We start from the raw sequence: 26,535 nt of genomic DNA, 5'->3' as shown, positions 1-26,535 counted from the left end.
AATACTTGGGAGTGGAGGTATTTCTGTCCCTGTTAGATTATCTACCCCTGAACTTGGAACCACTCTTGTGTTCAACTGTAGAGCGACTGACTGCCTGGTCGTCACTCCCTCTCTCTCTAGCTGGTAGGATCAATATATTTAAAATGATTTACCTTCCTAAATTTCTTTATCTTTTTCACTTAGCACCTGTTGTCCCCTCCAGGAAATATTTTAATACACTATGTGGTGCACTGGGATCCTTCTGTTTGCAGTGAAAACCTCCTAGACTTGGTCGGGCCCTTCTCCAGGCTCCAAAGCGGCATGGCGGCTTAGCTGTCCCTGATGTATATAAATATTTTCTTGCCTCCCAACTCGTTTATGCAGCGTGTTTGATCGATCCGGACCTATCGAACTTGGCGATGGCCTTGGCTGGTGCACTTATGGGTTCCTATGAAGCTCTCACTAATACACTCTACATGTATCACTCTGGTTCTTCTTTTCCCATTCCTCTTTTAACTATAGCTAAAGTGTGGTCCGTGGTGTCGAGTAAATTTACGCAGCCTCTGGTATCTCCTAGGGCACCCTTGTGGGGGAATGTACATTTACCTCACCTACACGGGTTACAGGAGGCCAGTTTCTGGGGTTCTCACAGTGTCAAATTTGTTATCCACTTGTTATGGGAGGATAACGTTTTCCTATCCTTTTTGGACATGAAGGAACATTATGGCATCCCTGGAAGTGCCTTTTATAGGTATTTTCAGCTCAGGCATGCCGTTCAGGCGCAGTTTGGCTCCCTGATGTTTTTACCTGCGTTTTCTGATGTGGAGCTTTTCCTGGGCACCATGGATCTTTCTAAACCTCTTACTCAGTCCTATGCCCTTCTCCAGTCACTGGGGCCTGACCCATTCTCTTAAGCCATTCCTAAATAGGTGGCTGATATCCTGGGTTTGTCCGAGTGTCAGTGGAAGGAGGTTGAAGGTTCTTATTATTCCACTGTGGTTAGCAGTAGACATATGCTGATCCAATCCAGATATGTATTTAGATTGTATTATACCCCTGCTAAGCTTAAGTGCATCAGAGTTTCTCTGTCTGATCTGTGTTTTACATGCTCTTCAGAGGTTGGCACCTTTTTGCATGCAGTGTTGGACTGTCCGGTCATTACTGTCTTCTGGAGGGAGATGATGGGATTTCTAGCTGATAAGCTAGATTCTCCTTTTATATTTAACCCTTTGGTGTGTCTGCTGAGAGTTATTGATGAATTGGTTCCTAGTTCACAGACGCTTGCTGATTCGTCTCTTGCAATTTTGTGCCCGTAAAAGTGGTAGTAATGACATGGAAAGATACATATATGCGCCCCCCCCCCCCCCCGCGTGCTGTCTCGTTGGTTAACTTTGGAAAAAAAAATATGTCCCGTTGTACCAGACTCTATATGTGAGACGTAAGTGCCCTAAGAAATTTGACAGGGTATGGATCCCCTGGCTTTTGCTAGACGTTTCAGATGGTTGCTATGGTGTACAGCTGTCCTTGGTGAGAGGGAGATGGGGGGGGGGGGTTGCCGGGAAGTGTGCATGTCGGTATGTTTGTGTGTTTGTCTGTGTTGGGCTTCCTCTGGTCAGGTCTCAGATATACCCTTCTCTTTCCCTGGTGCTCATTCTGGTATAACTTGAACCCTTGTTACCGTTTTAGTGCTGGTTTCTGGGACCTTCAGAGAGTGTTATTGTTCATGTTGCTCTTGTTCTGCCATGTTGGCAGTGTTTGTATTTAAAATTGCAAAACTTAAATAAATACCAAACAAACATTTCTGTTAAGGACCTGAGGAAGAGAGCGGTCAAGCTCTCAAAATGTGTTGTCTTTACACATAAACCTCGCTTTTTATTATTTTGTATAGTCCTGTTTGTTTGGGATAATACAGTACATTCACTTTATAGCATATGAGCGCCATCTGTAGACGTCCTCTCTTTGGATATTGGTTCTTGGGAGATCTTCTGATACATTGGAGGCTTCACCAAGAGACCATAAGAATTCATTCCAGTAACGTTGTCATTAAGCTGGGTTCAGTGTCCTAAATTCTCTTCTTACTTTGTTTATTTACTATGTCCCTGGTAGAGGAAATAACACAATTGAGTTTCTCATTATAAGCAGCATTTGTTACTTGTACATTCACACCTGTCCATCAATTACTAAGACATGACAACTGTTAGCATTCATTTCCATAATGAAGGCAGTAGGTAAAATACAGTAAATGCATTTTTACATTTCCACTCATTTTATTGGGGAAACGCGGTGGTTGAGCAGTAGAATAAACAGCTGACCTATCACATGTACGACTTGATCCTAGACCTTGTGCCGAACAATAAAGCTCAGTGTGCAGAGGATCTAGAAAATAATGATGGCTTTACTCCATTAAAGTTGGCAGCCAATGAGGGAAACATGGAAGTCACTAAACTCTTCAATTATTCATCTGATCTTCTATCCTGACTATAAGTATTGGCTGTTTTCCTACTTTGTTAACTTTCAGAAATCCAATTTTCTTGTGAGACCATAAATAATGCAGTGTGCCGCCACATACGAGAGATGTGTGCGAGATGTTTGGAAGGAAAATTATCTTGACACCGAGGAGCATTTAAAGATATTTATTTATAATTCAAAAACCATGCATCCTTTCTGTGATTTAATGAAAAATATGTAGAAAACGTATTTAATGTAATTCCAAATCCCCAATTTTACAGCCTTTCTACTCCCTAGTTTTATTTACCACACTTGAAAGTATTTCATAGGCTCATGGGGCATTGCTAGCAGCGAGAATTACGTTTTAAATAAAAGTCAGTGTATTAGTGAAGTGTTCACTTCCAGGACTCCTTAATATTGTCAAGTGCCCTCCTATTAGTGTATGGGCTGCTCTGTGATTTTCGATACGGCTGTACAATTTGTGACCTGTGCACCAGATTAAGATATATTCAGGCATTGTTAGAACCCCAGGCAATATCAATTACATGGCTCAATTTCCAATTTTATTGACTTTTATTCAAACTTGATATGTAATGTAAAATGGCATGCAATGGCATACAGCACAATTATTTCTCTCTTTAATTCCGTGTGCTGGGCCTTTATTATCTATTCTAGACCTGAGCTAGAAAGCCAGCATAATTTGTAGGTCATCAGTCGCGTGTGGGAAGCTACACCCACTTCTACCCACTTTACACTAAGTCCTATCGACTTGGAGAGGGCAACGTAAAATGTTCTCTTGTGTACAGCCCTGTATGGGACAGTTTCTTAAAGGGGTACTCCAGGAAAGTATATATCTATCATGTATAGCTCCAAAGCCACCACATTTCCTGAATATGTTTCCTGTAAACCATCCTTCCTGATATGCATAGCTCCTGTGGCCTCTGTTGTGGTCTTTGGCTGATTGATATTTTTTGCCGCCCTTCTCTCCCCTACATTTTCCTGCAATCATTGCAGCTCTGCTCTGCCAACCCTCACCCTCCTTCTCTGAGCAGCAGAATGAGGTTCAGTGTTTGATTGGCTGAGGCTGCTCCCAGTTCTCAGCACTAAAGAGAGCATGACTCATCAGTGCAAGGCAGAAACTTTGTCTCTTTCCAAATCACTCTCTAAAAGCAGCCCCCACCATGTGGTCCATGTCTCTTAGGAAGGTGGGGGCTGCTTTTAGAGAGTGATTTGAACAGAGACAGAATAGATGGCTGGATGATGTAATTCCCTCACTTCATGCATGTAACTGACAACCAAAGAGGGGAAATGGCTCTATATAGCTAATGAATGACATTTAGACAATAAAATAGGTTAATGAGAGGAAAAGGATGGGCTATTGGTTTAGTTCCCGGAGTACCCCTGTAAGCCCACTTCTCCTGAATTTCTGACCTTTACCACCCACTCCCACAACATGTGTGTCAAGTCCTGCCAGCTTTGACAACATCTATGTTCAATCCCACCTGCTCCCCCAATGTGTGTCCATTCCCATCTGCTACCGCAACATTCTATCCTACAGGATTTACCTAAATGTTAGGGCCATGCCAAACGCTCAGAATAACATAAAACATTTTCTCCCAGCAGTCATATGCAATATTGCTGGAGGAGAGCATCATTACAGCCCAGGCTGCCACTGCAGAGAGGGATCTGTTGGCATAGCTAGCAGGCACCTCTGAATGCTAGTGCAGCTTAGGGTTTGACAGAAGAGAAAGCTCCTAGGTCCTGGGGCAGCTTTTTTACTATTAACGGTCAAACCAAGAAGTTTTTATTGTAACAAAGTTTGCACAAGAACATGAGTACAAAATGGAGAGGTATGGTCAACATGACCAAAACAAAAGCCCCAAAACAGGTGTACAATATAAGACACAATTACAAAAGAAGTTCCAATCATCTGAGAAAACATAATCAAGACAAGAGAAATGGTGAAATAATGAGGAGGCTGGCCGACCTCCAGGAGCAAAGAGGAGACTGTCCCTTTCAATACAAAGAAAAACAATGGTGCAAATCTGGGCTATGTGGTGAAGAGAGCCATGGTTCCCACACTATATAAAATCGGTCCACCGCATCTTCCCTAATAGCTGCCATTTTCTCATATAGATCAATCAACTTAAATCTACCAATGAGGCCACAGATGTATACACAAATGAGCTAAAATGTTTATTTTTATTAAAGATTGTAATAAAAAGACATTGCCTCACAATAAAGTGCTCAGAAAAATTGCATCATATATATATTACAGAATGAAAGACAAATAAACCAGGGTGGGGTATAGGATACAGGTGATTAACCTGATCTAACCGACCCTGCCTAGTCTAACCCCTTGCCCTGACTGGAATAAGTGTGGACAGGGACAAGGGATATAAATGATGTACAGAACCAAGAATACCAAACATAGAAAAATAGACAATAAAATGACACAATATGTCTAAACTCTTACTCCTTATAACCTACGCGTTTCACCCTAACTTGTGATTTGGGGTTCATCAGGGCTCGGAGGAGCAGTCAACATACCTTTGTATATATTAATTAATAAACAAAACACCACATATATAATTATAAAAATACCAAAGATAGTGAGGCACATATAATAGATAAATCACACGTAATAGCTGCACGATGATGCTGAGTCAAAAATAGACACTGCAGATAAATTAGATGAATTCATCCACATAGGCCACAGATGTAGGAATGAGAATCCTTGATTTTGCTTTCAATAGATGTGGCAATACATCCCTTGCCCAAATAGAAACTTCACATAGAGTTGTATGTACTCAAGATGGCTGAGTGATGTACTATTAGGATACACAATCCTCAATTACCGGTACTACTGGAGCCCTGGTTCAAATAGTCCACGGGTACCAAATGGGATTAATAGCTGATATAGCACAGAGGTCAGACGCATCACAAAAACTATAGACTCCTATTGATAATCACGCAAAAGGTAACAGATAAATGGCAGTTCCGCTTCCCTAATATGGAAAATCCCGGGAGATGATACACTCCCGATCTCTGGTGTCCATCTCACGCCGCACGCTGAGTCCATACAATGGACACCAGAGATCGGGAGTGTATCATCTCCCGGGATTTTCCATATTAGGGAAGCGGAACTGCCATTTATCTGTTACCTTTTGCGTGATTATCAATAGGAGTCTATAGTTTTTGTGATGCGTCTGACCTCTGTGCTATATCAGCTATTAATCCCATTTGGTACCCGTGGACTATTTGAACCAGGGCTCCAGTAGTACCGGTAATTGAGGATTGTGTATCCTAATAGTACATCACTCAGCCATCTTGAGTACATACAACTCTATGTGAAGTTTCTATTTGGGCAAGGGATGTATTGCCACATCTATTGAAAGCAAAATCAAGGATTCTCATTCCTACATCTGTGGCCTATGTGGATGAATTCATCTAATTTATCTGCAGTGTCTATTTTTGACTCAGCATCATCGTGCAGCTATTACGTGTGATTTATCTATTATATGTGCCTCACTATCTTTGGTATTTTTATAATTATATATGTGGTGTTTTGTTTATTAATTAATATATACAAAGGTATGTTGACTGCTCCTCCGAGCCCTGATGAACCCCAAATCACAAGTTAGGGTGAAACGCGTAGGTTATAAGGAGTAAGAGTTTAGACATATTGTGTCATTTTATTGTCTATTTTTCTATGTTTGGTATTCTTGGTTCTGTACATCATTTATATCCCTTGTCCCTGTCCACACTTATTCCAGTCAGGGCAAGGGGTTAGACTAGGCAGGGTCGGTTAGACCAGGTTAATCACCTGTATCCTATACCCCACCCTGGTTTATTTGTCTTTCATTCTGTAATATATATATGATGCAATTTTTCTGAGCACTTTATTGTGAGGCAATGTCTTTTTATTACAATCTTTAATAAAAATAAACATTTTAGCTCATTTGTGTATACATCTGTGGCCTCATTGGTAGATTTAAGTTGATTGATCTATTATAATTTATCTCCAAGGGTATACGTATCAGTGGCTGAAGGACCCTATATTTCCTTTCCGTAGTTAGTTTTTCATTTTCTCATATAACATGATAAGATTTACTCTATTGATTACACTAGCACAGTTTTTTACTTTTAAAGATGCCATGTGGGATTAGCAGGACCTATAGTGTATTGTGTGACCTCCTGCCTGCAACAGACTGATTACCACCTTCAATCTTAAGTATTTTACTGGGTCCTGTGGGATCCCTATCCTGTCCTCTACTCTGGTGCCCCCACAATTGCAAAACTAGATCTCCCAGCATGCCAGGACCTGGAGTGTTAAAATACAGATAGCATCATAGGACTTGTAGTTTTGTAGCAACAGAAAAACCACAGCCAAAAATTTGCAATGGATGTGAGTAGTGGTTTCCACTAATTTTCATATCAAGTAAAAATAACATTCTATAGTCTTCATACTGATATTTAGTATATTTTGATGAAGAAATCTAGTTTTTTGTCATCCCTTTGTATGTAACTAAAATACATAAATTTTCCCTCACCCACTAAGATCATCGTATTAGTTCCGAGGACTCAGATTTGCCCTCTATTATCCTTTTATTGCTAATACTTTCACTAGCTACCAAGAGAAACGAACATGTGCTCTTTGCAAGTTATCTCATTCCATTATTTCCTCAGAATGCTCTTTATTAGCTATTTTTCACTTTCCACATGTTGACATAAATGCTCGCTGTCTGCAATTCATTGCAATTGTGTTTCTCTTCACAGCTAATTGGTGTTTCCATTTCTCGAGTACCTGTACTGTATAAGCAGTATAGGATTAAAATACTTTCCTGAAAGAGGATTAGCTATAGTACAGAATTTAATAAAAAGCCGTGCTTTATGCATATTTTCCTTTACCAGTTCCTAAGACACCATTAACTAAAGGATCCCAAATTCTCAGAAGGCGCAGAGCGAACATAAACGCGCATCATAAATATTTATTTTTTTAAATTGAAGTAAAACAGTTTGTGTCATCAATTATTCCTATCTAAAAGCCATGCTAATAATATCCAAATGAATTAAATATGAATTTTAATATTACTCCAAAAATATGCAATTAACTAGTTGGAGGAAAGTGTGATATTCTACTAGTCCACAGCCTGACTTTTCTGCCTAATTTCCTGTAACCTTTTTGAATTACTGGACACCTGCTCATTATTTCTATTTAATGAGTTCAAGATTTACAACACATTGCAGGAGATTTATATCTGCTGGAATGTAAAAAAAAAAAATGGTGTTGTTATGTAAATTGTGCCATTTCTTCTCTCTGTGTGCCATTACTGACCAAGAACATAGAAGGTCACAAGACACTGGACATGGGCTGTGGAATAGGAGGCCAGATTTCCATTTTAATAGACTATGCACTGAAATGTTTTGGCTATTGGGAATGGATCTCTGAATTTAAGATTGGGCTTTTATGTGATATTTAGAGATTTTTGTAAAATTTGATTCGGCCGATTCGCCAAATTTTCTGAAAAAAATTGGTTCGGTCTGAATTTATTTGCGGCAAATTGCTATTAAAAATGGCTAAAAATAGGGTGTAGAACACTTTGCCTTGTTGTAACACGCATAGGGAGTGTGCTGTGTTAGTGAGATAATACTGTTATTCAGTAGGACATGCAGATTAAAGGCATCGCTATCAGAATCACTGCTGCAGAGCGTCTGGATGTGGCAGCCGGGGTAATATATTACGACGACCATAGGGCCTCACAATTAAAAAGATTGAAGAGATTTTTTTTCAATTTAAATTGAAGATTTTTTAATTAGATTCACAAGTTTAATGTCCCGGGTGCCCGAAGCGTTTACTTTGAACTAATACTGTGTGACCACAAAACCCAAACTAACAAGGAATCACTTGGCAGCGCAATGGCAGAGCCTAAAGGTGGCAGCAGCCCAATGAGACCATAGGGCCTCACAATTGAAAAGATTTTTTTAAATTTCAATTGAAGATTTTAAATTAAATAACATTTTAAAAGTTTAATTTAATGTGCCAACAGCATGAGGAGTCTATATGGTGGCACAATGACACAGCCTGGAGGTGGCAGCAGCATGAGAAGACCATAATGTGGTAGAATGACACAGCCTGGAATTGGCGGCAGCAAGAAGAGACCATATAGTGGCAGAATGATCCAGCCTGGAGGTGGCAACAGCCTGACCAGACCATAGGGCCTCACAATTGAAAAGATTAAAGATATTTTTTATTTAAATTGAAGATTTCAAATATATTAACTTAAAAAGTTTCATTTAATATGTCAGCAGCATGAGGAGACCAAATGGCAGCACAATGACACAGCCTGGAGGTGCCAATAGCATGAGGAGACCATATGGCGGCACAATGACAGAGCCTGGAGGTGGCAGCATCAGCATGAGGGCCATGCCAATTGAGGGTTGAGTCTGAGTAACCCACCGACTGTTGACTGGGGGTGTCGGATGTCACTTGGGATGAAGTGGATGACCGAGTGAACCAATCAATCACAGCTGCTGGGTTGCTGGTAGAGACACAACTGCTAAATGGGAGGTCAGACCTCTCGCTGCAACTACTGCTGCAACACGCCCCTACCTACTGCGACCTTATGCACCTTATGAATTTATGCATTAGCCACTCCTATGTGCATGTCCTGGCACTTCTCTGCCTGACATATGTATACACCAACTGAGTACGTATATGTTACACTTATGAGAGGAGGACAATACGCTCCACTACGCTTATAACTTTATTTGCCTACAAAAGCAGGTGTTTAGTTTTTTCTGGCCTTTTAGAGTAACTAGGCCCTTATGACTTTAACAGGAACAAAATCAAACACCACGTAGGTGTACATACAGTACACACTTATGAGAGGAGGACCATGCGCTCCATTACGCTTAAAACTGTTTTAGACTACAGAAACAAGTGTGTACACTTGTGAGAGGAGGACCATACGCTCCGCTACAAACTGTATAAGGTTACAAAAACAAGTGTGTAGCTTTGGCTGGCCTTTCACAGTAACTAGGCCCAAATTATTTTAACAGGAAAAATATAAAGGACACCACGTAGGTGTACGTACAGTTTACACTTATGAGAGGAGGACTATATGCTCCGCTACAAACTGTATAAGGCTAAAAAAAACAAGTGTGTAGCTTTGGCTGTCCTTTCACAGTAACTAGGCCCAAATTTGTTCAAAAGGGAAAAAAACGTACACCACGTAGGTGTATGTATAGTTTAGGCTGGGTTCACACCACGTTTTTGCAATACAGTTCCCGTATATGTTTTCAATGTGAAAACTACGGAACCGTATTGAAACCCGTATGCATTGAAAACCGTATGGCAAGCAATGCATCCGGTTGTGTCCATCTTGTACGGTCTTGTCCGTTTTTTTCCCATACCCAAAACCTTAGCCTACCACTTGGAATTTTAATCAAACAAGTGAAACTTTATTCATATTGGAGTGAAAAGTTAAAAACGTATAATTTTTTTTTCTTAAAAACGGATGCAACCGGATATAATTTTTTCAAACCGTATACGGTTTTCAACCGTATACGGGTTAAAATTTGTACACACATTTTAGTCCAGTTTAGTCCAGTTTTGAGGAATCAGTTTTTCATTAAAACTGTATTGCAAAAACGTGGTGTGAATCCAGCCTTACACTTATGAGAGGTGGACAATACATTCCACTTAAAACTGAACTAGGCTACAAAAACAAGTGTGTAGCTTTCGCTAGCCTTTCATAGTAAGTAGGGCCAAATTAGTTTGTCAGGAAAAAAAAACCTACACCACCTATGTACGCACAGGTTACACTTATGAGAGGACAACATGCTCCGCTACGCAACCTGTATAAGGCACTGAAATCAGGTGACTATGGCTTTTTGTGCTCACCCTAACTGGCCCCTGTTAGCTTTAGAGTTGCAGTACACACTAGTGCTGTAGCACAGAGTCGCTGTGTAGTACAGCCCAGTACAGTATTATTATGCACTAATAGCAGGTGACAATGGCTTTTAGTGCTCACACTAACTGGCCCCTGCTAGCTTTAGAGTTACTATACACCACACTGCAGCAGTACAGAGTCGCTGTGTAGTACACCCTAGAGTGTACTTTTTCTCTCTCTCTCTCACACTGGAATGGCTGGCCGCAAGATGGCTGCCAATTATATAGGGCTGTGACATCGCAGGGCTGGCTGCTGATAGTGCTGCATGTGATTCAGGGTCATCCCGCCTACCCACCTTCCCAGAGTTCCTTGCCCCATGTGCTCACATGTGGATCCGCCATTTTAGATGCCCTGGAGCCTGGACCGCACTAAATGGAGTTTAAGGAAGCTATTTGTTTAATCAAATCACGGCGATATTCAGTTTCCTTGCAAAGCAAATTTTTACTAAAATTCGTAATGAATTTGGATTCGTCAGATTCGATTCGCTCATCCCTAGCGATATTAGCACAGGTCTTCGGCTGGTTTTATAGAACCATATTACATCTCCCTGCAAATGTGTATCTGTAGATGCTAATATGAGATATATCTTCCCCTCTATAGATCGGAAAATTATTTTCCAAAGAATGCTTTGGGAAAAGACTTCCTAATATCACAGAGCAGCATTCTATCCCATTCTAGGTGCCACATATATGGCTCCTGCAATGTGGTTTAGTGAGCTAATTATTAAACTGTTTTTAGAGGGACCCTGCCAACATTAAAACTATCGAACAATATTGTGTTATAGATCTATGTTTGTTCGAATGCAGCCATTATACCTCTAGTTATAATTAAAGGGAAACTGACAGCAGGTTCAACCACACTTAACTCAATAGACGGGTTTATAGTGTGGGTGAGCCGGATTACAATGAGGTATCCGAGATCCAGTTCCAGAGATTCTCATTGTATTAGCTGGCATTGCTAATCTGGCAATGGCCGGCTTTGCACAATGGAGGCCGAACCTGGCATATCCAGTTTGTCTTCATCCCCTTTGCACTTATATTCTCACATGGGCGAGGAGGTTGCATGAATATTCATGAAGTGGGTGGCCATATCATTGCAGAGAGGAAGGAAGCAGGGATGCTGGCTATGCCAGGTCCCACCTCCATTGCACAAAGCCAACCAGCTTTGTAATAGGAAGACATATTAAGAACATGATCACTTTTTTGTGTTTCTTACTTAAAGTTATACATTAAAAAACTCTCTGGAGGACCGGAGAGTTGGACAATACTGTCTTTAGGGCAATGAAGGACTTATCACAATCCTCAGTCCAGGTAATTTGCTTTGACACACCTTCTTTAAAGCGGTATTCCGGTGCTTACACATCTTATCCCCTATCCAAAGGATATCCCCTTTGGATAGGTGATAAGATGTGTAAGTACTGGAGTACCCATTTAAGTCTGTGAGAGGTTTTGCTATCTTACTATAGTCTGGGACAAATCTACGATAATACCCTGAGGTCCCCAAAAGGACATGACCAGTTTTTTGGTCTTAGGAATTGGCCAGGCCATAATAGACTCCATCTTACTGGCCCCAGGGTGTAGGGACCCTCCTCCTACCCTATGTCCTAGATGCTGCACTTCTGTCATGCAAACTTGACACTTTTTTGGTTTTATGGTAAGCACTGCGTAAGCTATTTTCTTTACCACCTTGCCCAGGGGAATCAGGTGCTCCTCCCAGGTCTTACTGAATATGACAATATCATCTAAGTATGCCACAGCATATTCCCTGTGGCCCTCTAGCAGCTATTCAACCAGTCATTGGAAAGTGGCTGGGGCATTTTTCATCCCAAAAGACATGACACAGGCCTCTGGGGTCATAGGGATCTGCCAGTACCCTCTACTTAAATCCATGATAGTCACATATTGGGAACCTGCTAGCTGATCAAGTAGTCCATCTATTCTGGGCATGGGGTAAGCATCAAAGGTAGTCACTGCATTTAACCTTCGGTAATCCACACAGAACCTTGTGGATTTGTCTTTTTTGGGCACCATAACTATTGGGGAGGCCCAAGGGCTTTTTGACTTCTTAATTACCCCTAGCTTTAACATGTCCTCAATCTCCTTCTGTATATGGGCCTTTACCTCTGGGGATACCCGGTAGGCTACCTGTCTTAGCGGTGGCTGGTCCCCCGTATCAACATGGTGAGTGGCTAGAGTAGTTAGCCTTGGCTTCCCAGTAAAGGTGGCACTTAAGTGGCCTAGTACCTGACTTAGCTGCCTCTTTCTTTCCCCTTAGAGCTGTGGATTGATCTCCACATCCTGAAGGGATCCCAGGCCCTAAGCTTCCTCCACTAGGTCCAGTAAGGGATCACTACCCAGCACTTCCTCTGGTGCACTGCATACACTGAGTACCACCTCCTCAGGGCCATAGTAGGCCTTTACCATATTAATGTGGTACTGTCTCTGCCTCTTACCTTTCTCATCAAGGGCAACTACATATGTGGTGGGTTCTAGGGGCTGCAAAATGCAGAAGGGACCCTCCCAGGCAGCCTGCAACTTATTCTGCCTGATGGGGTTCAGAACCATTACTTTCTGTCCCACTTCATAGACCCAATCCCTTGCATTGCGATCATACCAGTACTTCTGCCTGGACTGTGCTGCTTTGAGGTTGTCATGTACCAGCCCAGTCAATGCCTACATCCTGTCCCTGAATCGCAGAACATACTCCCCCACAGAAGTCTCAGGGCCATGTAACCCCCCCTTCCCATCCCCCGTAATAAAATCTAGGGGTCCCGCACTTTGCGACCATACAATAATTCAAAGGCGAGAAACCTGTAGACTCTTGGGGTACCTCCCTGTAAGCGAATAAAAGATGGGGTAAATACTTTTCCCAGTCTCTGCCCTCTGATTCTACAATGGTTTTCAGCATTTGTTCAAGGTCCCAATGAACCTCTCGCAGAGAACATTTGTTTGGGGACGGATGGGGGGGGGGGGGGGTATGGGCTTGCTACCAAATGCTGTACATTCACCTTCTTACAGAGACTTTGCACGAGATTGGACATTAACTGTGTGCCCTGATCAGTGAGCATTTCTCCGGGGAACCCCACCCTGCAGAATATACTGATCAGTGCATCTGCCATCTTATCTGCCCGTATGGAGGATAAGGCAACAGCCTCAGGGTATCCGGTTGCATAATCCACCAAAGTAAGAATACATTGTTTCCCTGTGCTGCTGGGTATAGCTAGAGGCCCCACAATATCCACTGCCACTCGTTCAAATGGTACAGATGTGACTGGTAGGGGCACTAGGGAAACATGAGTAACATCCCCAGACTTACCCACCCTCTGGCAGACATGACAGGATCTACAGTAATTTGCAAAAGCAGTACCCATGCCTGTGTGCCAACCTGGACTTTGTCTTGGCCATTCCCAAATGTCCTGCCCGGGGGGTCTCATGGGCTAACCTCAGCAGCTCTTTCCTGTACTGCCTAGGAACTACTAACTGCCTATATCTCTCTTGGAGCCCTAGCATGCCTTTGGAAAGGGACTCCCAGTACAAGATATTGTTTTCCCAATATACCCAATGCCCATTTGTGTCAGCACCTGGCTGTTCAGCATGTTGTCTCAGCCCTTCAAGAGAAGGGTCACTGTGCAGAGCTTCCTGGAAATACTCATTGCCCTCCCCCATCTCATGGCATCAGGGAGCACATTTCCCTAGGTGAACTAGCATCTCCACCTTCCTCTGCTTTGGCTTGCAAGTCACACAGCTTTCCCCTTTTCATCACCATCCTCCCTTCTTTTTACAGCTGCAGCCCTGGCACATTGCTAACATGTTGCCACTGCCACCATTGGTATGCCTCCCTGGGGTTTAGCTTCCTCTCCCTCAGTCGCAGACATAACAATGTTACAGGCATCATATACAGGCCCATCACTCCTTCCCTCCTCCTCCTCCATCTTAGGCTCACAGGATTGGAACATATCACTCACTGCTGGTCCCTCATCCTTACATGTCACCAGGGGCACAGCAAACCCTCCTCCTAGCCCATGTCCACTAGGTTTTGGCATTGGTAATTCATTGTCATCACTGATTCAGTCACAGGTAAACAATTATCAATCCCCTGCACTCCCTCCCAGTTATCACATTTCACAGTGTCTCCCAAAGTCTTGCACAGTACCTCAGAACGAACCGGGCTCTCTCCTAGCCCATCTGGTGTGCAGGTAGTGTCCTCCGGAGCATAATAACAGAACATCCGACCTAAATCATTCCCCAGGAGAACATTAACAGGAATGTCCTCAGAGACCGCCACCTCCCGCAAACCTTTATACCCCAATCCAGGTACACACGGGCCATGGGCACAGAAGGTCGCACACCTCCAATTCCTTTTAAAGCCATGGTTCTTCCAGGGATGCTGTCCTCTGTATCCACCACTTCAGGCCGCACAAAGGTTAATGAGGCTCCAGAATCTCGTAAACCCATTGTCATCCGGTCACCCACAGTTACACTCTGTAGGTTATCCCCTCTTTTCTCCACCTCTCTGGACACCAGAAGAACAGCTGTGTGTCCTCCAGCTGCCGGTGGAGAATTCTTTTTATTAGGGCAAGTGGCACTCAGGTGCCCAATCTTATTGCATCTGTAACATCGGCAGGTGTCCCCCTGACCCAATGTGGCTCCTGTAGCTTTTGGTGATTATGGCAAGAATTTCCTAGCTGGCCAGGTGGTGCTTTTTAATTGTGTGGCTCCCCTCCAGGTACTTGCTCCAGCTTGTGCAGATCCACGCTTTGTTGCTGGCGCCCGGTTATTGGCAAAGTCATCTCCTAGTTCTGCTGCTTCCGTTGCTGTCTTTGGCAACTGGCAACTGTTCCAAGACCATCAAGTCCTCCAGGGCCTCATAGGTAGTGACTTGTAGGCCACCAGTCCATTGCCTGAATGCAGTCCTTAGCTGACCTGCATGTTTAGTGCAGCTTTCTGTGGCGCTTTGTTGCAAAGTCTGAAATCTTTTCCGATAAGCCTCTGGAGTCAGATTAAAACTTTTTAGCAGGGCAGATTTTATTGCCTCTTTGTCCTGGTCACTTTCAGAGGGAAGAGAAGCAAATACATCCAAAGCTTTCCCTTGCAACGTGGGGTTAGATATCATCCACACTGTACCTTAGGTATATGGAACTGCTGGAAAACCTTTTCAAATCCCCTCAGGAACACATCCAGATCACCATCTTTCTCCAACATGGGGAAATGTTCCAAGTGAGGTTTGTGGTCTCCTTGATCCTGCACATCACTCCGTGCTAATGAAGCATCCCCTCTCAGCCTCAGAACCTCCAATTCATGCCTCTACTGGGCCTCTCTCGCTGTGGCCTGTGTCTGTGCCTCTCTCTCTACAGTTTGGTACTGGAGAAGCAGGTGGAGTTTCATAATAGCATTCACATTCCCAAGGTGTTGTAAGGCAGTCCGCATATAAGAGTCCAAGGCCTCATGTGGAGTACTGTCCTTATAGGGAGTAATGTTGCTGCGTTCCCCCAGAGATATCAGTCTTTGGATGGCTGTTCCAGCTGTAGGACTTTGTCTCATGTCACTCAGCTCTTCTGCACGGGCATCATACTCCACAAGATCAGCAATACGTTGTTCCTTGTTCTTCCCTGCAGTAGGGATGTCCTTTTCTTTGCACATTAGCTCCAGTGCAGGCTTGGACTTCTTGTGATATGCCTCCATATTTCCGAGATGAGACACAGGAGGTAAAACAGGTGAAGGGAAGGACAGAACTGTCTTGCACTCTTTTTGTATGTCTTTTAAACCAGCACTGAGCTCTGTCTTTGGAATTTACACACAAGAAGATGTATGCAATTTATTGCTAAGATTTGCTTACAGGTAAAATCCAGCAAGCACTAAAAATCTCTAAAATATATCCCGTCGCTGCCACTATTTGTCACGATCACACCCTATCGTCCAGCGAAGATGCTGTCCAGCGAGTGTCGTGGTGCAAGGGTTAAAGCCACCAGACCTCTGGGTATCCACTACTAGTACTAGCAAGTCACCAAATTAACCCATTGATAAATGTGTTTCACCTGAGCTTCCTTCAGAACGGTGAGCTCCTATATTTAGAGATCAAAGACCAGAGCTGATTAATGAAACATTTAGGCCCACATTTATCATTGTCTTTAGACAGTTTTTTGTGTCTAAAAAAGGGGCAAAAAAGGGGCAAGCAGGGTTTTTTGCGCCTTATTTTGCCCCTTTTTGTTTACACATTTCTGCTGATTTTGAGTTGCAATCCACTGATTTTGAGTTGCAATCCACTGATTTTGGCAATACACATGATATGGAAGGGATTTATCATTGCGCCTTTTTGTAAAAAGGAGCAAAAAAAGGCACAAAGCCACTGAAAAGTTTCTAAAACTACACCAGCCCAGACATGGTGTAGCTTTTTGGTGCATGTGTAGACAGAAATTTCAGAAAATGTGTACCTGCACTAAATTTATCAAAGCTGTTTTACCTTTTAATAAATTTGGTGCTCCTACACATTATCAGCACACAAAAAAAAAGGTGTAAAAAAATGCTTCACTTTCACTGCAATGATAAATGTGGGCCTTAATCTGATAAAAGGCATCACAGTTCTACGTATAAAATAAACAAATGACATGCAGGTCCAAAAATATATAACAGAGTTCAGCAACAGTGATGAGCGGCATTGCCCATATTCGAATTTGCGATATTTCACAAATATTCATTATATTCGCATATATTCGCATATGCTGGTTGAACTTGATGGACATATCTCTTTTTTCCACCGTACTAACTATGTAACTATGTGAATATTCGCATACTCGAGGAAGAAAACAGTGAGGTTTGTCCAGCATCTCAGTCTTATAGTGGTTTTTCTGGAGGGAAAACTCCATCCCCCTCCCCTCTGATCCCACCAGGTGAGGGTCATTTCTGTTCCTGGTCCCTTATCTCAAACTTGTTTTTATGATGGGACCAGAGAAATCTCATATCCTGCTGCTCCAAAGGCTTTTTACTTCAAAAGAAGTATAACACAGGCAGACAGGGGCCCCGACGAAACTGGAATACATAAAAACAAATACACAGTCTGAATGAATCCTCACCCATGCCTTAGATTATTCATTATACACAAATACATTTATAACACATGTATGATTCTATAATCAGGCCGTGGGCCTGACAGTGACAATTTACATTTGCATTAGCTTCCTGATTGTACATTAATACATAGCGTAAATAGCTTTATGTTTTTTAATTGAATGCTGTATATGTCTTACATTTATTCTAGGTACTGTAAGTAAATTTGTGAATGTTACACCAAAAGACTACTAAGTCACAAATGGAGGTCGTTTGGATATAGGTTTTTTGGTTTGGATGTCCAGCTATCTAACATGGGTGGTGATATTCACGAGCGTCAGTCTCTTTCAACATTTGCCACCTGGTGTAGGGTGTTAATAAAGCTGTGATGAAACAAAAGTGTATTCCCGTAAGTAGTTAAAGATTTTTTTTAAATTAATCATCATAAATTATTACATTAGAAGCCGAACTACTAAGTATAATAATTGCCTTTTCAAATAACACAATGTATTTCACGTTCTTTAAGGGATCCTATAAGAGTAACAAAAGACTTTACAAGGCTGGCGGGGGAGGTAATTACACTGTGTGGACCAATCTTGATTCTTGTCAGACTTCAAATTTTCCTTAATTGGCTATACATAGCAACAGACTCTAGAGAAGAGGGACACGAAGGTCCTATGAAGCGTAAGTTCATGTTTTGCTTTTTTCAGATTCCTTTGCTTATTAAAAATAGGTTTCACAATATATTGGAAATGCATCAGCTGGTTGTCCTTTCTCCTTATTAATGTACAGTAACACAGAATATCCATGTCATACCTAATGTTCATGACAAATATAAAGCCATTTTTAGGAAAAATAAATTAGATATTTTAAAGGAGTTTTACACCATAAGTTGACTTTAGTACTTACCTACCAGACAGTAATGGACATGCTTAAGGAGGATCCATGCTAGTCTTGGGGCTAAATGGCCATGTTGTGAGTCCTCTATAATGCTGCTGCTTTCTTATTGTGAAATGGCTATTTCCTTCCTGTTTCCTCCATCCAACTACAAGTCCCAGGATCCCTTATTTGTTAGCGTGAGTTCACTTTTCTCCCTCCCACACATCAGTCACCCCTTCCATTGAAGCACAGCTGAGCTATGTGTCCTGTTCATGAAACTACAATTCCTTTCCACCCTGTGGAGAATGATCTTCTTCCCACCCAGCATTCGCTCAACCCATTAAACCAGACAGGCTCCCTTTCAACACCTGACCAGTGATTTTATGTCTCGGCTGCACTTTAACCTGTGAAAACCTTATTTATATGCTTCAAAAAATGAACTTCAAGGCAAAGCTCATGTAAGAATTCCTAGACCAACCATCAAACACAGGTACAGACACTATATTATGAACTACTCTAACTTAACAGCCCTGTAGCACAGTCAAATAAAAAAAAAATTCCTGGAATACCCCTTTAAGTGACATTAGTGAAGCAATCGGCCCATTGCATTGGAAATCTTCAGTCAAGTGGGCCTGGCCAGTCACGTGATACTAGGTAGGGAATTCTTTTTCTAGCTTCCTAGGGCAAAGTCTTGACATTTTTCCAGATGCTCTGTAGGGTGTGGTAAAGGAGCACTACTACTGACAGGTAGGATTTTTCTGTGAACAGTGTTGTAATGTTGTTTTGCTATGCCAACTATTTAGTGACGTTTCTGCCTTGTAGTGCCAGCTGTACATATAAAAGAAACATTTTATTCTTATAATCAAAGAGCATTATGTTTTTTCCCAACAAAGCAAGCAATGTTTATCATCTCACATAAGCAAATAACTCGGTTGTCTTTCAGAGTTGACGCTATTAACCCTAATAAAGAGCACAGTGTCTGTCATCATCCACAGTCCGTTCCATTACTATGTTAATCCAAAGTAGTAACACATCTCTTTTCGCTTATAAATATATCAGAACGACAAGCTGTCTGGCACGTTGTCATAGTGGCAAGTTACTGTCAGCGGGACTTAATCGACTCCAGACTGACAAGACTGTATAATGAATTGGCAGCCTGGGGGTTGCTCTGGTAACACGCATGTCTTTAGGCCGAGGCCTATTAGATTAATTTGTTTCCATCAGTTTTGATTAATTTACACAGCAATACTGAAACTGTAACATATAGTGAACAGTTCAAAAAGCAAATCACGGACAGATCAAATGCATAAATCTTCTGTCAGATCTTAGTATTATGTTGTCTGGTTTTTGCAGAATCATCTACCTGCCTATTAACTAAGATGGGGTTTTCCATAGGGTGGTATAGTCACTGTTCATTTTCTCTGCAGAAATATAGAGAGTTCTAGAACACGAGGGAGAAGCAATTCCACTTTCCTTGGCTCTAATAATTGGATGGTGCAATTCAATCTACTTTGCCAGAGGATTTAAAATGCCGGGCCAATTTTCAATAAGGACTCAGAAGGTAAAAGGCCTGCATATGTAATAATGTATACTCTGTATATACCCAATATACATGGAATGTTTAGAACATCTCAGCAGCACAGGACTCAGTTTAAGCAAAGCCTTCCAGTGAAATAATGACATTAGGTTTTTATATTTTACTACTTGTGTCTTAGTAATAATTGGAACAAAAAGGCTTTCACAAAATATTATATTGTTATGTTGTGTTTACATCTGTTTAGATAGAATAAAAAGACACATTGTACTACATTGGTTTGCATACGCAAGGTTTGCATGGATGAGTTAAAGAAGATGTCCAACGGTAATAAACGTATCCCCTATCGGCAGGATAGGGAAAAAGTGTCTGATTGTGGTGGTCCGACCACAGAGACCCCCCACGATCTCCCATATGGGGCTCCGGCTCTGCGTTGTTAGAGCAAGCTTTGTCCTCAACACATCAGTTGGTTGAAACATTCATGTCTATGGGAGAGGCGGAGACACAAACGCTGTGTTTCTGCCTCTCCCATAGAGATGAATTGAGGGGGCATGTTTCAACCAGCTGACCTGCTGTGTGCGAAACGTGGAGCTGAGCTGGGTCCTAGCAATCAGACCCCTCCGCGATCAGACACTTATCCCCTATCCGCAGGATACTGCTGGACATAGTTTATAACATGTGTGGCGCTCGGGAATGAAGGGAGAACAGGGGTGTTGCAATGTAGTGTTGCTGAGTATAGGATTAACTCTTGAATGCCGTGACGCCAGGGTGAGGGCTTCCTCTAGATATATATGTCCTACCGCCACCCGTCCCAAGAACGATAGGGAAGAATAAAGGATTGTCCACAGCCGGATTTATAATAAACTTGAAATAACTTTACTGCAGATTTTATGCAGGATGAATAACAAACAGTCTTTTGCAGAGGACCGGGACTTAGGCTACACACAGGTTGGCTGGGACTTTGTCGCTAATAAGCTTTGATGTTTACCGTATGTTTAGGTTCAGTAGTCATGTAGGATTTGTAGGATGGAGTTGGATTAACTTACGGTTTAGAATGCGGCTGGAGTGGAAGGCTTCAGGCCTAGCTTGTCTTGTAGCTGATAACAGATCTGCTTTCTTTCATATCCAGGATACAAGAGAGAAGAGATAAGATTATTGCATACAGTGCCCTTATATACAGAAGGGGCAGGATCAAAGCTTATTGGTCCCCAAACCTGCAGTCCTAAATCAAGGCATTATGGTACATCACATGACCTATCACATAACTCAATTCATATCACGTGACCAAAGGTCCTGTACATAAATTACATTATAAAATATATTTAATATATACATTTCTGAATGGATTTAGGAGGCAACTAGGGGTGAACCCACCAGGAAAGCCCTACCAGCATGGAGGAACTCTCACTGTGGGGACTTAGGACAAAGGTACGTGACCAAATCCAGTACCGGGACACCACACAGGATGTTAGGATACCATGTATACAACCCTGCAAAAGGTCTCATGGAGAATGTCAGCCACCTGCAATTCACCTAATTCCACTACCAATGTGAGCCTATATAAAACTCCATGTGTCCTCAGGCTCAACAAAGATATTGAACAATGAAGGCTGCCACTTGTTTAAAGGTGGACATAAGCTTTAGATCTATAAATCAGTGTTTCCCAACCAGTGTGCCTCCAGCTGTTGCAAAACTACAACTTCCGGCATACCTAGACAGCCAACAGCTGAAGGCACCCTTGTTGGGAAGCATTGCTTTAGATAGCTGCCAGCCTAATGCCAGTTTGGCAGGCAGCTAGACCACTCGACCCTCATATATGCATGCATGTGTTCTTAATAGGCAGAGAAAAGGTAAGCCACTGCCAGTCACCTCGGGCATGTTGAAACGTAACACAACTAATCCCTCTTTTCCCTGACAGCTGCTGTTTGGGAAGAGTCAGAAAACAATCATGTAGTTTTAATAATGACCCAATCCTGGTAAAATCAGTGGGTTGGGGTGGATTCACATAACATGCATGGGCACCTTAAGAGTCTGTCCTACAAGGAGTGGGAAAAATGAATGAAGGCGATGCTCCGTTTTTTATGTGCTTTCTGTTTGCAAATTTACAAAAATTAAAGAGGTATTATAAGTTAAAGGGGTATTCCAGGCAAAAAAACCTTTTATCCCCTATCCAAAGGATAGGGGATAAGATGTCTGATCGCGGGGGGCCTGCTGCTGAGACCCCCTGCGATCTCCCTGCAACACCCGCATTCTTTGCTGGGACTGCGTCTCTAGTTTTCTGAAACCTCCGGGTTTCCGGTACTGGGGAAGTGACATCACGCCACGCCCCCTCCATTCATGTCTATGGGAGGGGGCGTGATGGCCATCACGCCCCCTCCCATAGACATGAATGGAGGAGGCGTGGCGTGACGTCACGTCCCCAGTCCCGGAAACCTGGAGGTTTCCGAAACTGGAGATTCAGCACCCGCATAGAAAGCAGGTGCTGCAGGGAGATCGCAGGGGGTCTCAGCAGTGGACCCCCCGTAATCAGAAACCTTATCCCTTATCCCTTAACCTTATCCCTTATCCAGAGTGTTTGTTTTGAGTTTTGCGTGTGCTTTACCTCTCCATTCGTTTTCTACTGGAGCTGCCGGATATTCCTGAGCGCTGTACTCTGCTGTCTTTGGCAACTTCACAGACAAAGAATTGAGGAGCAGCACACATGCGCGACTTGCCACTCCATTCAAAACAAATACTTAGGTCCCTTTTATTGAGATGTGAGATAGGGGATAAGATATTTTATTGGAATACCCCTTTAATATTGGAAGATAAATGGAAAGATGAATTGCATTCTATAGGTAAAGCACTTCATTTATCTGTAACAAATGTTTGTGAGCCATCCTAGCCAGTACATATTTATATATTGAAACAGAATCTAGTTTGCCATGAAGCAAACTTTTCTGAATTAACACATTAATACAAATGCAAGTACATTAGTAAGGATATTATTAGGGTTCTGCTCTTTATTTATATTACAGTTGTAGTAAGTAGCCCCTACATATCTCTGTATTCCAAATGTTAATGGAAATGACTTTCACAAATGTCAATGTTGTCATCAGTGACCTAGACCTAAGTGACCAAAACCGGTTCTCCATAACTTCCAATGTAGGCGACTATAATTGGAACATTCTATCCCAATTTAGAAGTGGTTCATAAGCACAAATAGCTTCTCTAAAAAATGTAATTGTTTTCAGAAAATGTAAGAGACATAACATTTTAATGTTTGGGATTTGTAAGTCTACAACCACAATTGACTTGGGAAATACAAGACATGTCTTCCCTCTGTAACGTTTACTAGTATATGTGCAGTGCTTACAAGTAGTAGCCCTAAACTAGCTTTTAAACACCTATTAAAGGGCTCATTATAAAAACATGAAGTGTACTGAGTAATTAATGCATAAACCTATAAATATATACAAAGCATAAAAAATATAAATATAAGGTCAGGTTCACACACATGTAATTTCCGAGTGGAATTCCGCAGAAGAATTCCACACGGACATTACATTGCAGCAGAGTCCCATTTGATTTTAGTGGAATTCAGCTACACTCTTCACATAGCAGAATCTCCATGCCGGATGTTTCTGCCACAGAAATTCCGATTCCTGCGTCCACAGAAAAAATAGATATGTCTATTCTTTCTGCAGATTCCGCTCGAAAATGCATTGCCGTCTATAAGATAACACATTTGAGAGTGGTGTGTCCGCATCTGTTTTCCGTGTGGACATTCCGCACATCTTCTGCCGCGTGAACACAGCATAATATCTTAATATCTTAATATCATAATATCTTGGATTATTATTCACATAATAATCCAAACACATTAAAATCCCAAAAATATATGATGCATTTACATAGACCAGTGAAGGGTGGTCTGAATAATGCAATACATTTATATGTATGCACTGAAACCTTGTATGGCAGTGTATTTTACCCAAACAAGCGTTTCATTATTTCTTTATCTAGGGGGATATTGATGTATTTACTTTTTTTATGTGAATTTAAAGGGGTAATCCACCATAAGGGGATTGTAGTACGTACCTGGCAGACAGTTATGGACATGCTTAGGAAGGATCTGCGCTTGTCTTGGGGCTAAATGGCTATGTTGTGAGATTACCAGAACACTGTGGCTAGCTTTTTGTGACTGGTATTTCCTGTTTGATATTTCTTTTTTTGACTACAAATCCCACAATTCCATTTTCCTCCCTCCCACACATCAGCCACCCCACCCATTGAAACATAAATGAACTGCATCCATTCAAAAGACCTGTGGTTTTCAATCAGGGTGCCTACAGCTGTAGCATTAGTTGCAGCTTGATCTCTCTCCCTCCAAGCGATCCCTCCACCCATTGAAGCAGACAGGCTCCATGCCATCAGCTGACTAGTGAGGTCAGGTCTCGGCCGCATTGCAACCTGGGAAAAATCTGAGACAACAGTCATTTTGTATGCTGGTAAAAATAAATATTGGAGTAAAAATCACATAAGAATTGTGAGAAAACCGTCACACACAGGTACAGACACTATATTATGAACTACACTAACACTACCCTTTAAGTATTTCTATGTTTTTATACTTTGTGTATATCTATATTGTAAGAGTTTTACATTTTTTTCTTCCTCAGCTATTGAGAATAATCCTGTTATGGTAGGTTGTTTGTTTGTCCTGCATTGAAGTTTCCTGGCACAGTCTTAAAATTTTACATCTTTTTTTTTCTTGCAGATAATCTGTTGCGGATCTTCCATGTTGGTTCTGTTTAGTGTTCATTATTTTAATCGGATTTAGCTCTGGTAAGGGATGACTGGCTTAATGCATTATTTCAATAAAAAAGATTGATATTATTTACTTTTCTATTTTACTTAACCGCACAGAGTAGAAAAGAGGCAATCTATGTGTTTACATATATAGACAGTAGACATGGGGGAGATTTATCAAAATCTGTGCAGAGGAAAAATTTACCAGATGCCCATAGTAACCAATCAGATTGCTTCTTTCATTTTTAAAAGGGCCTCTCAAAAATGAAAGAAGCAATCTGATTGGTTGCTATGGGCAACTAGTTAACTTTTCATCAGAAAGCTCCATTCATATCCCATTTTGGGGCCCTGATGTCTGTATACTTATGGATACCATGAAAATGTTAATCTGGCATATTCCACACTGTAGCTATAGACTTGAATAGAGTAAATGTAGTCCGACAATGCCTACATTTAGTCTGTTTTACAAGTGTGGTAGCCCTTGGGGGGTGTATGGTAGTTGGGGTGTTGTTTAGGTAGATGAGGGGTTAAGGTTAACCCTATAGTTCGTGACGCCAGGCTGAGGGCTAGTATGCTGAGGTAATTCTCCGGCCTATCGCCGCCCTTCCCAGTAACGATAGGTGCATGCATAAAATGACTGAAGGTACTTGAACTTGGATAACTTTACTTAAATGCTTGCGATACATCCAATGAACAGTAACAGTCTCAGGAATACAGTCTCTATCTAGTGCAATGACTAACAGTTGTTGCGAACCTTGACTTCCCATAAAAGTCTCTGAATTAGGGAATATTGCGAAGATCCGTCCGGATTTAGGGGATAGATAAGGTCCGGTGATCTTGCAGAGTGTTTAGGGATTGACACACTCACAATTTAGCAGATATCAGCCGTCGCCGAAAGGCTCAGGCCTAAACTCACTGATGACAGCAGCGCAGATCCTTCTCCATCAACAGCCCACGAGGAAAGTGAGTGAGCAATGGCCGCCGCTCCCTTACATGGGCAGGGGCAGGGCCGTTTTTACTGGTCCAATCAACTGTCACTCACCATTACAAGGAGTGATGGGAGATAAACATCACAGGAACCTTCAAAGGTCCTCAAGCATAAAACCATAGAGTTCACCCGGTCATGTGACCCGCAGGTCCTGTTACACCATGCATAGGTAATTAACCATTTATATACACTTGTACAATCCCACATATACACAAATCCTGAAGAATTATCAGATAACTAATACCTAGATGAGAGGTGACTAGGAGTGGGCTAGTTAAGAAGAACCCCCGACATCCTAGGGACTCTGGCTATGGGGACTTATATACAAAGGTACCGGATAGGATGCGGTACTGGGACACCACATAAGCATATACAATTTGTTTGCAGTACACCAAAAACATAACAGATTAATCTTTGTGTACTCCAAACAAAGTAGGTTTGTGAAACAGACCAAACATTGTCACTGTGAGGCTACATTTGGTCTATTAAAGTCTAAGGTCACAATGATGTTGGAATATTTTGAAGGTATTTTGATGTATCCAAGCAAACTAGAAGGTACACCCGGCCCCGCTGGTGTGTGAACACGTCTTAGATAGATGGCTGCAGCTTCCCCTTATATTAGGACTAGCGCAGGGGTGCCGTTCTCTGAGAGTGTAAATGTCCAGTAACTTAAACAGAGGGAACAGTACGCACTCACCCGTGATGAACTTGCTTGTAGAACTTTATTCCATAAAAGAAAACATGGTACAGCGGGTAGAAACAGAGGAGCAACCTGGCTGCTACAGACTGTTTCCTGCTGGCGGCCCAAGGAAGTGCACCAGGGTGCAGGAAACAGTGTGTTGCTGCAACGTTGCGCCTCTGTTTCTACCCGCTGCACCATGTTTGCTTTTATGAAATAAAGTTCTACAAGCAAGTTCA

The 26,535-nt window shown here is 42.0% G+C and overlaps 1 long non-coding RNA gene across 2 annotated transcripts; it reads right to left on the bottom strand.

Annotated features, from left to right (window-relative positions):
* Positions 1-1,783: 1,783 nt before the first annotated feature.
* On the bottom strand, positions 1,784-25,632 carry LOC130360644 (uncharacterized). Of its 2 annotated transcripts, none has more exons than XR_008890744.1 (3): positions 25,498-25,632; positions 20,885-20,954; positions 1,784-2,078 (listed from the first exon to the last, which is right to left on the bottom strand). It is a non-coding gene; the product is annotated as an uncharacterized LOC130360644 (long non-coding RNA). The 2 variants fall into 2 exon arrangements; XR_008890743.1 differs by having other exon boundaries at positions 25,546-25,632.
* Between the last annotated feature and the right edge of the window lie 903 nt (positions 25,633-26,535).

Source organism: Hyla sarda, chromosome 3 (assembly GCF_029499605.1).
Source record: "Hyla sarda isolate aHylSar1 chromosome 3, aHylSar1.hap1, whole genome shotgun sequence".
Classification (NCBI taxonomy): domain Eukaryota; kingdom Metazoa; phylum Chordata; class Amphibia; order Anura; family Hylidae; genus Hyla; species Hyla sarda.
This window is presented reverse-complemented; position numbering and strand designations above follow the sequence as displayed.